Below are 18,118 nucleotides of genomic sequence, written 5' to 3' on the forward strand. Positions count from 1 at the left end.
CCACATATTTGTGATGTCTGCCTTCTTCATGCTTTGGTAGATAAGACTGAGTTTTAGAATATTTTTTTTCTCTTCTCCCATTCCTTTACACACCTGCTTCCTGCCCCGCTGAAGAAGGCACTAACTCCCTTTGTGTTCAAGTTTCTCCATCTGCGAAATGTGAGACTGAGTGCCCATCGGCCTCCCGAGGGTATTCTGTGTCTGACTCCATCACAGAGCATTCACTATGCTGAGCATTATCTACAGACCGAGGCTGGCATTTCCTTCCTTTCCTTTCTTGATCATAATTTGATCCTTACTTCCTTGGGAGTCTCTTGCTTTTACAATTTGTCAGTAGTTCTAATCCTGTTTTAACATAATTTAAAGCTATGGTGATGCTAATGGTGTCATTGATAATGAGCTGGGACTGGCAGAGAGCCTTTTAAAAAGTGTGTTCAAATAGTGAAAAAAAAAAATCCCCCAAACCTCAAAACAGCACGCAGTAGTAACATAGGGAAATCTTCCCATCTAAAATAATTTACATAAGACAGCATTACCAGATAAAATACAAGACATTGAGTTAAATTTGACTGAAAATTGAGAATAAATTTTTAGTATAAGTGTATTCCACACAAAGGATAGGCCCATCATGTCCATGTCCATATTAAATATTTTGTTGTTTATCTCACATTCAAATTTTACTAGGTGTCCCGTATTTATGTTTATTAAATCTGGCAACCCTAACAAGACTTTTAAAAGCTGAGCTTTCTGTTCAGCAGCTTCTGCTTGAGATAAAATGAGGTTCTGGTGTGTGACTGGGCATTTTTTGGTTGTTCAAATATTAAACAAAGAAATACTCCAAAACTGACAAAAGGGAAGGGGTTGAAACTTCCCCATAGTCTTACCGTGAAAAATTATGTGGGAAAACAGTAGATCTTGTCATGGTGAACTTTTTGTATCCATAGATATTTGGTTGTAGAAAATTTGAAAAAAATAAAACCGTTGGCAATTCCGTAAGAAGTTTCAGTTACCATGTTTATTAGAAACAGTGCAAGCATTTTCTAAAGGTCATAAAAATTGTAATATTTGAAGGATTCTGGAGACAATAGTGATAAGCTATGAAAAGATAAGAGTTTTTCAGGAAGTCCTTTGGTTTTAAAGCATTCAGTGCCAAGGATAAGGCTGCACGACAGTGGACCCTGAGTCTGTGGCAACTCTATCAGGACTACGGTAGTCACATAGCACAAGCAGCCTGGCAGGTCCCCTATGGCACACATGCACACTGATGTTCCCCATCATCTCAGAGCACCTGCTTGACATCTGTACCCTCCACTGCCACATTAGGGATTAACTATGTAGGAGGCGAGAGCAAGCCATCTCAAAATGTGCCGTTTTGGCACAAGGATTATTTTGAGAAACTGCAGACATGGGAGACACTCTGAAATCAGAGTACAACTGTCCCTCAGTATCTGTGGGGAATTGATTCCAGGACCCCCATGGACACCAAAATCCATGGATACTCAATTCCCTGATATAAAGTGGCATAATATATGCATATAACCTATGCACATCCTCCCATATACTTTACATCATCTCTAGATTTCTTATAATATCTAATATAATGTAAATGCTGTCTAAATAACTATGTTGTTACACTGTATTGCATAGGGAGTAATGAACAGAAAAAATGTCTGGTTTGGATGCATGTTTTTTTCTCAAATATTTTCAAACCAGAGTTGGTTGAATCCACAGACGTGGAATCCAGGGGTAGAAAGGGCTAACTGGACAAGTTACTCTTTTATTCCTTTATAAGGGAAATTTATTTCTATAAAGGAAATCTCCATTTGTAAAGATGCCTCCCCCTCTGTACCATGAAGCAAAGGATGACAACAATTAGTACAGACTCATCAATGGAAAAGGCACTGACTTAAATTTATATAACACATCTTAACCTTGCTTACTATGATCTGCTGGGCCTTCCCCCACATCCCTCTTGCTTTGTGTCAGCAGATGAGGCTAGTAAAGTCTTGTTTCAAAGCCACCTTTTAATAATTTACTCATTTCTCAGGGTGTTTCCCATGTATATATGAGGTGTACATGCTAATAAACTTATGTTTTTTTCTCTGTTACTCTGTTTTCTTTGTTACTCTGTCTTTTGTTACAGGGGTTCATCCTGATTAAGAACTGTTCAGGGTAGAGAGAACATTATTTTTATTTCCTTACAATTATAAGAGGGAGTTATTCAGCAAATAAAACAACTAGGAAAAATGCAAAAAAGCTAAGAGGTATGACTACCTCTGTCATTGAGTCCACTGCTACTCGAAGTAGGATCTGCTGTCCAGTGCTGGTCTGTGAACTCTTTGTCACTGTTCAGCACCAACAAAATTACAGAAATTGAGAGTGAACATTTAGAAACCTTTCATAATATCAAGTCTGTTGAATCTAGTAATGAAAAATGTAGACATGCGTTTTGTATGTCTTTTTTGTCATTGTTTGCTTAATTTTTCTAGTAATTTGTTTTTATCATATTCAACAAAAGTATCAGTCATTAAAAGACTATGATACTGCAACAGATAAAATGCATGCTAATATTGATGCTCTTTAAAACAAATAAGATAACTCTAACAATGGCTTAAATTGAATTGTTAAACTTATCAACCCAGGTTTTTAATCAGTAGTAATAACTGTGACAAGCAAAACTTTAGGTAAATTAAATTTAAAAGAGGTTAACTGAGCAAAGAGCGATTCAAGAATCCATCAGCTCCCCTCTCACACACACCCCTGCCACCGACTCCTTGTGAACCAGAATAGATTCTGAGAAACTCTTCACTGCCACGGGTCAGAGTGGATTTATGGACAGAAAAAGGAAAGTGATGTACAGAAAACAGAAGCGAGGTACAGAAACAGTTGGACTGTTGGATTGGTTACAGCTCAGCATTTGCCTTATTTGAATACCGTTTGTACAGTTGACTTCCTGTGATTGGCCAGAACTCAGTGATTGGTACAAGATCAGGTTGCGGTCTATTTACCAATCCAGTTAGGTCACAGTTCACTCTGTATGCAGAAACCATGAACTTAAAATATGTAAGGAGGCAGGCCGGGCGCGGTGGCTCAAGCCTGCAATCCCAGCACTTTGGGAGGCTGAGACGGGCGGATCACGAGGTCAGGAGATCCAGACCATCCTGGCTAACACGGTGAAACCCCGTCTCTACTGAAAAATACAAAAAACTAGCTGGGCGAGGTGGCGGGCGCCTGTAGTCCCAGCTACTCGGGAGGCTGAGGCAGGAGAATGGCGTAAACCCGGGAGGCGGAGCTTGCAGTGAGCTGAGATCCGGCCACTGCACTCCAGCCCGGGCGACAGAGCGAGACTCTGCCTCAAAAAAAAAAAAAAAAAAAAAAAAAAAAGGTAAGGAGGCAGCTAGCTGTAGGTTAAACTTAACATTACATACCAAGCACTTTGCTGGATACTGCAGATACAGTGATGAATAAGACAGACATTGTCTGGGGTTCCTGCCTTCACAGAATATACTCCAGGGATGAAGACAGATAATAAAGTCACAACAAAGTAGTAAAAAAAAAAAGAATAGTGTGAAATACGAGGTGATATGGGAGCACATTATAACGGGCCCTAAGCTTGTCCAAGATTCTAAGAAACATTCCCAGAGGGAATTGCACAGGGGCTGTTGGATTTACTAGTCTGAAATTCCAAGAGGGAATCTGAACTGGAAATACAAATGTGGAAATGTTACAGGCAGCGAATCTGTACGGGTCTGCAGTAGCCTTAATTCTTGCCTCCTCAGAAGAAAGAATTTGACCAAGGGGCCTAAGGCCGAGTGAGAGACTGAGGCAAGTTTTAGAGCAGGAATGAAAGTTTATTAAAAAGCTTTAGAACAGGAACGAAAGGAAGTAAAGTACACTTGGAAGAGGACCAAGCAGGCGACTTGAGAGATCAAGTGCACTGTTTGACCTGTGGCTTGAAGTTTTATTCACTGGCACGCTTCTGGGGTCTTGCGTCTCTTCTCCCCGTTTCTTGCCTTAGGGTGGGTTGTCTGCATGCACAGTGGCCTGCCAGCATTTGGAGGGGAGCATGGGCATGGTGTGTTTACTAAAGTTGTGCACATGCTCACTTGAGGCGTTTTCCCTTTACCCGTCCAGTGCTCCTAGAGGAAGGTCATCCTCCATTTTGCCCCTTAGTGCACATGCTTGAGCCCATTTGCCCAACTCCTGAGATCTCCTCAGGAAGTTGATCACCAGTTTCAGGTTTTCCACCTATTGGGAGAATGCCTTTTCTGGCGTCAGCTGCAATGAATTATTATTTTACAGAGGCAGCTTAACAACCGCCTGACCATCACCTGATGGTCTCCTGATATTCCTGGTTGAGGAGGGGCCTCTCCTGCCCTGCTCATGCCTAAGCTGCCTACACTAACAGAAACATCATCTGGACATGTTAACCTAGGGGTTACAAATAGATGAGATTGCCTAGGTAAAAAATATCAAGTGAAAGCAGGGAGACCTGGAAACTTAAATGTCTAATGGTGGAAGATGAACCTGAAAGGCAGATGAAAACAGAGAACAAAAGTGGTGAGAGGAATTGGGGAAATTGTGGAGTATCTAAAGCCAAACAAAGATGGTTTGGAAAAGCAGGCAGTGATAACAACATTAAATGTTGCCAAGAGGTTAAACAAGAACTGAAAGATGTGCATCGAGTTCACCAAAGTCAAAGTCATCGTTTTTGGTAAGCGAGGTTCTGGGATGTGGTGGTGGCAGCAGGGGAGTGTTTCCGAAGCCAAGTGTCAAGGAGAAGTACGACAAAGAATACAGTGATCATAAGCAACTCTTTCTAGAAGTCTTGCTGTGGAATAGAGGAAAATGTCGAACTGTATTTGAAGAAAAATATGGGTAAAGGAATTGTTACATTTAAGATGAGACCCCAAATATAAATGTTCATTTGGGAGATGTTGTAGAAAAGAGTTTAGAGATAACGAAGACAGCAGGAGATAATCATTAGCAGTTTCCAAGAAGACAGGAGGAGAGAGAATCCCACATGATGTAACACCCATCCTATTTATAATTACAAATGCCTGCTCTCCATCAGATTCTAAACTCTGTGAGGACAGGGGCTACATTTGTGTGATTCATCACTGTCTAGTCAGCAACTAGGATAGTGCTGGAACATCAAGAAGCTCAGAAAATAACAGAAGAGAATCCAGGTGCCAGTAGAGCCTGCCTTTGACACGTGGAGGGACACCTCCTCCTTGATGAGCCAACATGAAGGACTCGGAAGAGAGAGAGAAATGTGAGGGAATTTCCAGCTGATATCTTATTTTCTCTGTGAAATGAAAGAGGAAAAAAGGATGAGGACTTGATAGAGCAAAAGGCTTGGAGAGAATGATGACTTTTTGGCACTGCTCTTATGAAACAAGATTTACAGATAGAGAACCACTGAGGAGGAATAAATGACCGTCTGTGATGAAGTGCCAAGTTGTGTTAGGAGTTCATACATGGAGCACACTTCTTGGAGTCAGAACTGCAAGGAAGTCATGAAGACAAAAGTACTTCCAGTTGACCCTGAGGGATGAGTGTGGGCCCAAAAGAAGAAACAGTGTTATAGGATTTGGGGAGCAACTCAGGCAGAGGTGCAATGATAGGACTTGGCCTGTTGGAGTCTACAGAAAGAGCAGCCCAGTGGAGCCCAAACTCCACTCAGTTTTTGAAATCAAAGATTGGGGAAAGAGGGGAGGGAGAAGCAAGAGTATTCTTGGCCATTTTTAAAAAATGCCCATTCTACCATGTTGCCTTAATGGAATCTCCCAGCTTCTTGCCAAATTCTTTCTGTTTTAGGTTCATGTCATTTTTCTTTTCTCTTCTCTGTCATCCATCACTTTCCCAGAAACTCTCCCTCCTTTATTGAGGACTCTGGCTCAGGTTATCACCAGGAGGAATTCTCTTTGGTGACTTCTGGGCAAAAGATGTAAAGGTCTTTGGTCTCCTCACCTCCAGGGACTTTCACCCTCACTTTATTTTCCCAGTCCATACCAGTTGTTATTCCTTCAGTCTTGCCAATCACACTTTTAAATTTTAACATCCCACAGGTTTAATGTCACCTTAATGCAACCAATGAACATAATTGAAATCAAAAATAAAAATTTTCCCATACTACATTATCTAATTTAATGAATGCTTCAATTTGCCCTTGATATCATCTACTCCTTGTCCATATGCAGCATCAATTTTTATGTATTTGCAACATTAATAAGAGTTCTGGAAGTTGTACCTTGTCATTAAGTATTGGGTAAGAGGTTTGTGTTTTTTTGTTTGTTTTTGTTTTTGAGACAGACTGTCTCTCTGTCGCCCAGGCTGGAGTGCAGTGGTGCGATCTCGGCTCACTGCAACCTCTGCCTCTTGGGTTCAAACAATTCTCGTGCCTCAACCTCTCCAGTAGCTGGGATTACAGGCACATGCCACCATGCCCGGCTAATTTTTGCATTTTAAACAAATATATATTTGATATTTATTATTTTTATCAAATTATACTATATACACCTCTGCAAATTAATAGCATATTAGGGGTATCTCTTCAGGTCAATAGATATAAATCTAAATAGTTTTAAAAAACAGTTGCATACTATCTCGTAGAGTAAATGTATCACAATTGATTCAATATTCCCCTATTGACATATATAAATTATCTCTTTTTATTTTAGATTAGACAAAAATTACAATAAATACTCTTAATTATGTATTTTTATATGGGTACTTTTATTTCCATAAGATAAATTTCAGGAAGAAAGATTTTACACTAAAATATTTATGTATTTTAACTTTAATAACCTCCAGATTACATATTTAACCTCCAGATTACATATTTAAAAGATTATTATTCTCTCTGGCAACAAATTTTCTCCCACATCATTATCAACCAATGGATACTCTAGTCCTTTGAATTATTTGCTTATCGGGAGATAAAATTAAATCTGTATCAATGAAATACACTCAGCTCCATGAAACAGATAATCCAACTAAAAGGAGGTTAAGCAGTGATGATCTATTATCTCACATAGTACAAGCCCAGAGGAAGTGTGGTTCCAGAGTGGGTCAGTTCAGTAGCTCAAAGAGGTTGTTAAATATGGGGGTAAAAACCGTCTAAGTATGTGTGCATCATCCTCAGGGTTTTGGCAGTGCCTGTCCTCATGGCTACAATGGCTGGAGCTCTTCTAGGGACCTCGTAAGCAGATATGTTCACTGAAGAAGAGGACTTCTTTCCCTTCATACCGCTCCATATATTAGATGGGAAACATGTCTGGGAACCTCTACAGGAGACTTCCCCTAGGTTATCATTGACTGGGGTTTAGTCACATGGCCATGCCTAAACAAGGGGGATTAGATCACCATGGCTGGCTTACACCAGTCATTCTCAAAGTGCCACTTCTAGACTAGCAGCATTAGCATCACCTAGAAACTTGTTAAAACTGCAAATTCTCAAGCCTCACTCAAGACCAAGTGAGTGAGAAATGCTAGGAGGGAGCTCAGCAATTTGTGTTTCAAGAAACCCTCTAAGTGATTCCAATGTACACTAAAATTTGAGACCACTGGCTTAGCCAATAATGATTTGACCCCTAGGGCTGAGGAGGGAATCAACCTTGTTGATTACCTGAACAAAGAAAAGGCACCTGAGCAAAACTGAATCTCTGCTAGAAATGAAAATTTAAAAAAAAGATCAGATGAGAAGTCTGACTGTTGAGTAAGCCCCACCAATGTCTTCCACATAACTCAATGCTGTTTATCTTGGATTACCCTGACTAATCTCACAACATCCTTCATACCTTCATATCCACCTATTTCACTCTTGTATGATTGGTACACAGCTACTCCCTATTTTATTGAAACTTCATTTCCCATGACCCTTCTTTTTCTCTATCAGTCGTGTCTTAATCCATTTCTTTTTAACTAGGCTATACTCCATTGTACATCACTCAACTATTTTACCAGAACACCAAATCTCCAGATTATTCACCGTCTTCCATTAACATACCTTAAATACTACCTCAATCATATAATTACCTTTTCTGCAGCTACTGAGAACTGCCAAAGAGAATTGGTCAAATGTAGAGGATTAGAGGTATTATTATTTGTTTTAATATTCATCTATTACCTCAAATACTTCCTTAAAATATTCCCACCTTGTCTCTTTCTAATTTCCATTGATGAGTATTCCTTTTCCTCATTATTTCCATCTTAATTGCTGCCATACTATGCATCATTTGAACCTGGGAGGCAGAGGTTGCAGCGAGCTGAGATCGCACCACCGCACTCCAGCCTGGGTGACAGAGAGAGAGTCTGTCCCAAAACAAAACAAAACAAAAAACAAACAACAACAAAAAAGACCTTTTACCCAATACTTAATGACAAGGTATGACTTGCAGAACTCTATTAATATTGCAATTGCATACTGTTCTCTTACTTTCAGAAAATAGCCTGATAGCCTTACTTACTACCTTATTGAGAAAATAGAGAAATCATTATTACGTATCCCCAACGTCCTTCAGGAAACTCATCTTTCCTGCCTCCAACCTTGCTCTGCTTTTTGTAGAACACACACCTATACACAAGTGCTCTGTACCTATAAAGATATCCTCATTCCATCCTATGCTTACTTTCTTTCTTCCTTTCTCTGTGAAGGATACTTTTTCTCCCACCTTCTTAGAGCTGATGCCTACATTTGTTTTTAATTCATTGATTCCTGCCTACGTTAGTTTCTTATTGTTGCTGTAATAAATTACCACAAATTGGGGCCCTAAAACAATACAAATTTATTCTCTAACCATTTTGGAGGTAGTGGTCCAAAATCAGTTTGCCTTGGCTGAAGTCAAGGTGTTGGCAGGGCTAGTTCCTTCTGGGGTCTTCATTTTTTTCTTTTATTTTATAATATTGTGATTACATTGGGCCAATCCAGCTAACCCAGGAAAATCTCTTCATGGCAAAATTCTTAACTTAATCACACCTGCAAAGTCCCCTGTACCATGGAAGGTAACGTATTCTTAGGTTCTGGGGATTAGGACATGGACATATATACACTCTTCTGTATACTACACTGTCTTTTCCTGTCTCTTCTAGATTTTTGCTCCATAGAGTCCCTTCTGTTCTGCATCCTCAATGTTCCCTTCTCTTCTGGATTCTTCTTTTTAGCCTGTAAACCTGCTTACATTTCTCTCATCTTAAAAATTATTTTCTGGCTGGGCATGGTGGCTCATGCCTACAATCCCAGCACTTTGGAAGGCCAAGGCATGTGGATCACCTGAGATTAGGAGTTCAGACCAGCCTGGCCAACATGGTGAAACCCCATCTCTACAAAATTAATAATAATACAAAACTTAGCCGGGCTTGGCAGCATGCATCTGTAAATCCCAGCAACTTGGGAGGCTGAGGCAGGGGAATCACTTGAACCCAGGAGGTGGAGGTTGCAGTAAGCCGAGTTCACACCACTGCACTCCAACTTGGGCAACAGAGTGAGACTTCATCTCAAAAAAAAAAAAAAAAAAAAAGAAAAGAAAGAAAGAAAGAAAAAGAGAAAAAGAGAAAAAAATTCCATTCCTCCGTTTTCTCATCTTCAGCCTTATTGCTCCCATGCCTTTCATAGTCAAACTCCTTAAATTTGGCTTCTTTAGCTCTTATCTCCACTTTTTCACTGTCAAATTGCCCCACAATTCACTGAATGATTTCTCTACCTGCCATTCGACCAACAGAGTTCTCTCTCAAATTGATTACAAACATCTTTATTATTGTAATCTTTTAGTGACATTTTTCCAAACCTTATGTGACATCTTTGCAGCATTTGACATTGTTTCTGACATTTTCTCATACCTGGTGTCAGAAGAGCAAATAGCACTTTCTTGATTTTTCCCCCATTAGATCATTCTAAAATCTATACTGTGGACTCCTCCTTAACACTATGATCCGACATTGGTTGGAAGAGACAGGAAGATACCATTCTTTGGGTATCATCATTGACCCTCTTTCGTTTTACTATGATGATCTATTTGGATTATCTAGTTTATTCCCTAATTCTATCTATTGTCTATGAAAAGATCTCCAAATTTTTGACTTCTGCTAAATGTCTATCCAACTGCCTGCTGGGAATCTCCACCTGTGTGACCTGCTGGTATCTTAAACTAAGCATATCTGAAACCAAAGCCAATGCTGCATTTCTCCTTCCTCTATTTCCTTGTTCAGTTATTGATATCCCAGTCACCTAAATTGAGCCAGAAAATCATCCTTAAACCTTCACTCTTACCCCCTACATTTAACTACCTCTATAGTGGATATAATGGTGGATATTTGCTTGCTCAATATCTATTCCAATCTGTTTCTACTGTGTCTTCTTGTACTCAAAAATACCTGCAAACTAAGCAATGATGTTTCCTAGATGTCTTTGAAGCTAGATCTGATTGTGATTTATGTTCCACTAACCAGACATATTTATGTGAGGCTTGGTTCAGAACTGAGCTTAGAAAGGAGAAAAGTAGACAACAAGGCATCCATTTTGCTGGTGTATCTTACAACAGACAACTTGGTTGTTCCAGCAACTTCCCAATTGATCAATTGGTTATTATGCTCACAACAAGAGAAGCAACTCCCTTGGCAGCCCAGTTCTGTTGTGTAACATTGGGAATTATTTCTAGAAATTCAGTCCAGTATCTGATTCTTTAGCTGTTTCAAACATTCTTTTAACCATGTATACTCTGTTAAAAAAAATTCTTTCTGCTTAATGTGGCCAGAACAGATTTTGTTCTCTGCAACTGAACCTTAAGATAGTGAGCTGCAAAATTATATGGGTGTTTATTCCTAAAAATATGCTAAAATCGTTCATGTCTATCCATTGCATTAGTTCAGGCCCTTACTGTTTCTTGTCTAGGCAATTGCAATGACTTTCTAATTGTGAAAACTAATCACATCTCCCTACATACATAAGCTTCTTCAAATATACTTTATCCACAAAAGTTAAACCCCAGAGTCTTTATTAAAATGGCAGGCAAATTATTTTTTTCCCATCTTTTCTACCTCACTTCCCAACAATCTTCTATGCTCATCTCGTGTTCCAACCATCAAGCTCCAAGCACAGCTCATCATGTTGTGCCTGTGTGATTCCTCCTCTGTGTTCCACCTTGCGGTTACGTATGGTGCTTTCAAGGTCCAGCTTCAATATTTTCGTCTCTGTAAAACCTTCCTTAACTCATCCTGACCAAGATGGACCTCTTCTCTCTGCGCACTGCATTCTTGTTTATTTACTTTTCTGTCTGTCTTTTTGAGCCTTCATTTAATCCAAAAATCATGCATAGTCATGCACTGTGTAATGTTTCAGTCAATAACAGATTGCATATACCACAGTGGTCCCATAAGATTATAATATATTTTCACTGGACCTTTTCTATGTTTAGATACACAAATACTTAACGCTGTGTTTCAATTGCCTATAGTATTGAGTACACTCACATGAATCGAGCTGTAGCCTAGGAGCAATAGGCTATTGCATATGGCCTAGGTGTGTAGTAGACTATACCATCTAGGTTTGTGTAAACACATTCTATGATGTTTGCACCATGACAAAATTGCCTAAGGATGCATTTCTCAGAATATATTACTGTTGTTAAATGACCCACGACTGTATGCACATCTCTGCATTCCTGTGCCCACTCAGGACATAGTCCATATGGTACTTATGCCCTCAGTAAACATTTGAATGATATAAATATCACCAAGAGAAAACAGAAGAAACAGGAGAGTGAAATTTAGCCTTCACTGTCAACAAATATTTAACAAATGTCTACTAAGTTAGATTCTAGGGATAGGGTGGTGAAAAAAAATCTTTCTTGGAACTTATAGTCTATTTGGGGAGAAACTTAAAAACAAATAACTAAATATAAACAAAATAATGACAATTGGTAGTAAATGCCCTGAAAGAAACAAACAAGGGACTAAAGAAGAGTTGAAACCCTGAGATTCATAAAGGAAATTTCAGCTTAGAAAAGACAAAATCAAGCCGGAATGCATCCAAAGGGAAAGCTCAGTAGGAATTAGATCCTTTACAAGATTCCTTGCTGATTGCTCCCATCTTTGCTTTATTCCTCTACCCTTATGCTCACAGTTCTTGTAGAGTACATCCATTCTCCAGTATATCATCTCCTTTTTGTAAACTGCTATCCTCTCTTCAGAGTCCAGTTCCCATCCTGATTTCCCAAGCCTGAATTACTTAGTCTTATAATAATGCCTTTGAGGTTTCTGCAGGACACACCAGCATAGGAGCAAGCCACATGCCGACTCCTTTAGCTCTCCATATCAGTGTGGGTCATACTAATGCTTCTTAGCTTTCCAGAGGATTAATGGATGTCTGTTGGATGGTTCTCTCACCTCCTCCCTCTCTCTCTCTTTTTCACACACATGAACACACACATACACACACACACACACACACACACACACATTCAGTTTCACATATACCAATGGTAAATATTAATTCTTAGATTTTAAACTCAAATAAAGAAACATCCTCCTCAAATGCCTATAATTTGCAAGTTTGTCTCTCTCTCTCTCCATGGAGTTAAGTCTTACCATTGCTACTGAGCCTCTGCTGTGTCCCCAGTATGTGCTTCATGCTGGGGACACAGAAACAAAGACCAAAAGTCGTACTTTCACACATTGATTGCCCAGTGAGAGTCTTATCCACCTCAAAAATATCTTTTGCATCTCCAGTCTTTTCTCTCCATCTCCATCCCCTTGAGTCTTCACTGCTTTCCTGGTGCAGTTTTCTCTGGCTGCCCTGAGCTTGTGACTGTCTCAGTTTTTCTAGCACTTGTTACAATAGACCTTATGTTATTATTAATGTCTGTTTCTCCACTAGACTGCAAGGTCTTTGAGGGATGGGATCCAGGTTTGCTTCCCTGTACCTAATACAATGCTTCTCAGATAATAGATGCTCAATAATTTTTTTGAGTAAACATCTCTTAAGCTCAGAAAAGACTCTCCAAGTGACATTGAGTGACTTTCCAAACTCCCATTAAATATTAGAGATAGGTATGAGCCACTTCTTTTGCTGTTGGGGAAACTGAAGTTCTAAGAAGAGAACTTGCATTTGTAGTCTTTTTCCTTTCAAAGCTCTTTTGTGTGTAAAAGAAATTTTGTACAGTAAAGAATGATCTCTAAGTAAATGACTATCATTTATTATACTATCCCTGGCGCAGAGTCATGAAATAACTTGTATTGAATGACCCCACTTCACAGATGCAGACACTGACAGAAACAGAGCATTAGTGTTTGATCTAGAGCCAACCAACCACTCAAGATTCAGCCACTCAGGACTCAGTTCTTTATATACAAGCACTGTAAGAACTTGGTGAATTATCTTTACATTGATGATGGTTTTCTCTAGGCTTCCTACCTGTGGCTAAAAGAGCACAAGGGGAGGAGTCAAAGTACCTGGGTTTGAAGCTTGACTCCACTACAACTAGGTCTGGGTTAGCTCCAAGTCCCAAAGTCATGATACTTGCTATGTCCGCTTCTTGGATCAAGTGAACTAATATATACCTAAATCCAGCAATCTGTTTGAGCTGTGTGTGGGGTACCATTTCCATTTTTTCTCTAGGCCTTATAGATCACTTATGGCAAATACTGTGTCTTCTCCTGGCTTTGCAACACCAAATTTGAATAGTTAATTTACTGCAAGACATTGTATGAGTCCTAAGTCCATATTAAACTAATAAAGATATATAAATAAATAATGCTAAAATAAATCCAAGAACAAAAAGGAAGGACGGAAGGGAGGGAGGGAGGGAGGGAGGAAGGAAGGAAGGAAGGAAGGAAGGAAGGAAGGAAGGAAGGAAGGAAGGAAGAAAGAAAGAAAGAAAGAAAGAAAGAAAGAAAGAAAGAAAGAAAGAAAGAAAGAAAGAAAGAGAAAGAAAGAAAAAGAAAGACCAAAGAGAAAAAGTGATTCATCTATTCCAAATCTCCTAACAGTAGAAAAAGAACTCCCAGCATTTTGATAGCCTCCTTTTTAAAAAAATTACTCCAAACGTAAAATAAATATAGAGGTCTAAACACACAGCTAACGAAATCCATTGTAACAACTCAAATTCATTTGCACCAAAAATAACAAAAACTTTTGGCTTTCAGTTATATAGATCTATGTCTGGTTACTCATTCCTTAAAACAGGATCTGTAAATCAAGTTGCTGACATTTGAGTGGTGGCTGGAGTCCATTTTCAATTTCATTTCAGTTCATGTAATTACGCTCAATTATGGTTTAATAAATTGATAATATCAAATTAATACTTTCTTTGAGGTTTGAAAAACCCCAGACACCACAATGTTTAAGAAAAATCCCTTTAACCTACTGCATCATGTCTCATCCAGTCGCTGATACAGAGTCCTGCCCTAACTCGGAAACTCCTCTCCACGACTATCTGCAGAGAAGACAGTGTAGAGAGGAAATGTTTAAACTGAATACATCCAAGTAGATGTGGATAAAGACCCAAGTAACTTTTCCTAAAGGCAAGGCACTCATCCTGCTCTCCTGTTTGCTAACACCATCATGCAAAACCTAGTGAGTTTTCAAAGGTTAGGGACCAGCCACTGCTTCTGCATGAGGCGGGGAGACCTGCACCATGGCCACATCATCAGATTCAATGGCATGTCCCAAGGCAACGCCTGTCCTTTCAGGCTGAAAGCTTCATTTGTCTTCAGTTCTGCCGAGACCCCAGAGACAGAGCTGCTTTGACAGCCTCCCACTCTCTGAGGGGTCACCTGTCGCCTTGCCCAGGTCAAGGGAGGTCAGCTTCTCAACGGGAATTTTTTTAAAAAGGAGGCAGGCACGGGTCTGTCCATAAAAGGACCTCTTTGAGGTTGGTGGGAAAAAAAATGCAATGCATTTTGTGTTCCCAGTTAGACCCTCTGGAACGAGGCCGCCTGAGAACAGCCCTGTGAACAGTTCCTACTGGAGGACGGCCAACAGAGGCCACCCAGACGCTTTTCACAGGACCTCTAGCTGCCTCTGCTAACCCAGAGGCAGACGAAATTGGAGTCAGGGCGGCCACCTCCTGCTCCCGTCTCCCCACCCCCACCCCTGGGCGGCTGCTGAGCAGCACAGGACTTGACTGAACCAGCTGCCTCGTGACAGGATAAAGCAATTTAGGGTCAAGGACAGGAAACCAGATTTGCACAGACAAGCACGATGAAAAGCTGCCATTTGCTGATGACCATATGGAACCTTCACTCTTCTTCTCCTCCCTTCTCTTCCATTGAAAAGCAAGCCACACACGACTTTCCCACCCAACAACCCTTTCACTCACTATACCTGCTGGAAGAGAGTTCAGTCACATTTTGACACAAGTAGCAGGCCCATATGTAGTTCCTGTGAACATTTCTTCTGTCCCTTTTCCTCCTTTCCTTCCCTCTGAAGGCCTCAGGCACATCCAGTGGGTACCCTGTGCTGGACTTGTGCAATGTGGAAAGGCAGGGGCAAGGGCAGCCACGGACAGTGCTCAGCTGTGGGAAGGAGCCTTGTGAGGAGCCGCCTCCTCTTTTCTAGCAGGGAGAAAAGAACTGCCTGTTCTCTAGCCTTCCTCCCCAGGAATCAAAGAGCCTCCCCACACAGGGCACCCACCTCTGAACAGCCAGCCCGCCTGACAGCTCACCCGAACTAAGTGTGCCTTCCCTTCCCTTCCTGCCGCCCCACTCCTCCGCCCACCGTGACAAACCTGAATGTGCTCTTGAATTTTATTCTTAGTTCTTTGGGCTTATGCTTTGCTTCAATCTCCACAAGACAAAAATGTTAGTTTGCTTTTTTCCAAAGCCAATTCAGATATCCCTTTCTGTGTGAAGCCTCTGGATGTGTTCAGATATTCCCTCCTCCTACAATCTGTATTTACAACTACTACTGATTTGTAATGAAGTTCTTTAGCTATTGCCAGGGAAGTGTGGATTTTAAGGCTCATCTTGAAGCACTGCACCATGGATGCCTCATCAATGCTTCTAAACTGATGCCCCTTGTGACTAAATCCAGGCAGTTTGGGGGATGACTGGAGGACACTGAACCTAACAATCCCATGGGTTAGAGCTCATAATTTTGGCTTCACTTAAGCAGTACCCTAACAAGCCCTTCAGCTGACCAGCTCCAGCTCTTAGTTACCAACAGGCAGCACAGTCTAAGATGAACTGACTCATTATCATCTGGGAGTGCAGATTCGGGACCACGGCATCGAGATACACAAACCTATACAAGAAAATTCAGTAGGGAAACAAAAGAACTCCACCATCATCCCCTTACATGGCCTTTTGTGGCACCAAGACTTTATTAAATTCGTTGTGTGTTCTTGTGGAATCTGCACATGTTCTTATTGTTGCTTCTTTAAGCCTGAAGTAATCTTGCCTGTCTCAGCTCTCTTGTTCTTCAGAGACTGATGGCTGCCAGTTACTGTTTGGTTGCTGGTAGGATGCTATTTGAAGGAACCACATCTGAGGATGCTTATGCTGCTAAAGTGTCTTCTTAGTTGGATAATGCAAGACAGCACATTTTGGGAGGTAGAAGACACACAGTGGCAGTTCAGAAGGAAGACAAAGAAGAAACAGACCGCTGACTCTGGTGGGAACCTGGGTGGTATGTGGTGTCCCTCACATAGAGACACAGATCCTAGCAAATTACCACAATGCCAAACAGAGTGCCACGACAGACATAATGGAACCACGTCCCTCCTTTGTCCAACAATTAAGAGAAAAGTTAATGGTATTTGCTTTTGCTGTTTTCAGCCAAGAGCATTAAAAGTATGTCTAGTTTCCCCCTTAAGATGCATTCTAAACATTTCTCAGGTGAAGCGCATAGAGGATATATGCTACCATGGAGCTGCAGCCACTGTCTCAAGCTGTTCATGTTTCCTTTTGGGACTTGTTTCCCATCACGTTCCTACTTGCTAATTCCTCCAACTTGTCTTAGGCCACTGGGAAGTCTCTGAGTTGCTCACCTATTGTTTCTCCTTTTAAATTTCAGTTCCTTCTCAGCAAGCTTATCACCTGTACGGTAGGGCTCCATGAAGTTCTTCAGAGCTTGCTGACTCTGCTTCTGGGCGTTGCTAAAGGAATGGATTATAGCGCTCCCACTTTGCTGTCCCTGGTCATTCATGTGGTCATATGCAGCTCCATGACATCACCAAGTGAGCACATCACATGTCTGGTGTGTGCAAATTCCCTTACCAATTGTTTGTCATTGTTTTGATGGAAAAATAAGAAAAAATCAGGGTAAGGGCACACCTCATCTTTTGTGTACTGCAAAGATCACAGATATTTTACAAAAACACATTGCAGACACCAAGTACTTCTTAGACTATTGAATAAGTTGTAAGAAACTCCTGAGCTTGTTTCCCAAGCCCCTCTCTACTCTTCTCCCTGAGATACCTCAGTTCCGAACTTGAGATCAGGCTGGAGATTAGGAAGCTTCAAAGGCTATTTATACAAAACACATGCAACATGCTTAGGTTCTGCTGTAGAAGACAATACTCTTTGAAACTTATAAGTAAAATCCCCCCAAAAACTTTTTATGAATGCAAGGATAATAATCTCATAATAATAAGAAATCATCTTTGGAAAACTTTAAGTTATGGCTTTGTCAAATAAAGCATATATATATATGTGTGTGTATATATACATACACACATATACATATACATATACATATACATATACATATACATATATTAGACCTATAATGTCCCCCTGGCAATCCACAGGAGGTACAGTATGCATGAACAGACAAATGGATGCAGAGATCCTCTCAAATGATTAAGATGGAAATGTATAATATATTTCTCAAAAAAAAAACTTTGTGGGGAAAAAAAAAAAACCCTCTGGGATGGCCTTCTCAATTCCCAAAAAGCTCAAGATGACTTTGGGACATAGTAAAACCTAAAAGAAAGGAAACCAAACAAAATCTCCAGGATCATCACATGGTAGGAAGTCAATTTAAAACTGGGAATTTAAGAGCTGTGACCTCTGGCCATCCCAGATTCCATCCTTTGTCCTCAAGACCCTGAGTCTTGTCCCATGTAACAGTCTCTGAGGAGCCTTGGTGACACTAATTCATTCATGTATCCAGTTTATT

The 18,118-nt window shown here is 40.4% G+C and overlaps 1 long non-coding RNA gene across 2 annotated transcripts in view; it reads right to left on the reverse strand.

Moving 5' to 3' along the window:
* The window catches only part of LOC140713241 (uncharacterized), a 56,419-nt gene extending 40,846 nt beyond the window's left edge, over nt 1-15,573 (reverse strand). For both annotated transcript variants that reach the window (XR_012095133.1, XR_012095132.1), the window contains exon 1: nt 15,323-15,573. This is a non-coding gene — a long non-coding RNA (uncharacterized lncRNA). The remainder of the gene's footprint in view (nt 1-15,322) is intronic.
* Between the last annotated feature and the right edge of the window lie 2,545 nt (nt 15,574-18,118).

The sequence above is a fragment of the Chlorocebus sabaeus genome, chromosome 13, assembly GCF_047675955.1.
Source record: "Chlorocebus sabaeus isolate Y175 chromosome 13, mChlSab1.0.hap1, whole genome shotgun sequence".
Lineage (NCBI taxonomy): Eukaryota > Metazoa > Chordata > Mammalia > Primates > Cercopithecidae > Chlorocebus > Chlorocebus sabaeus.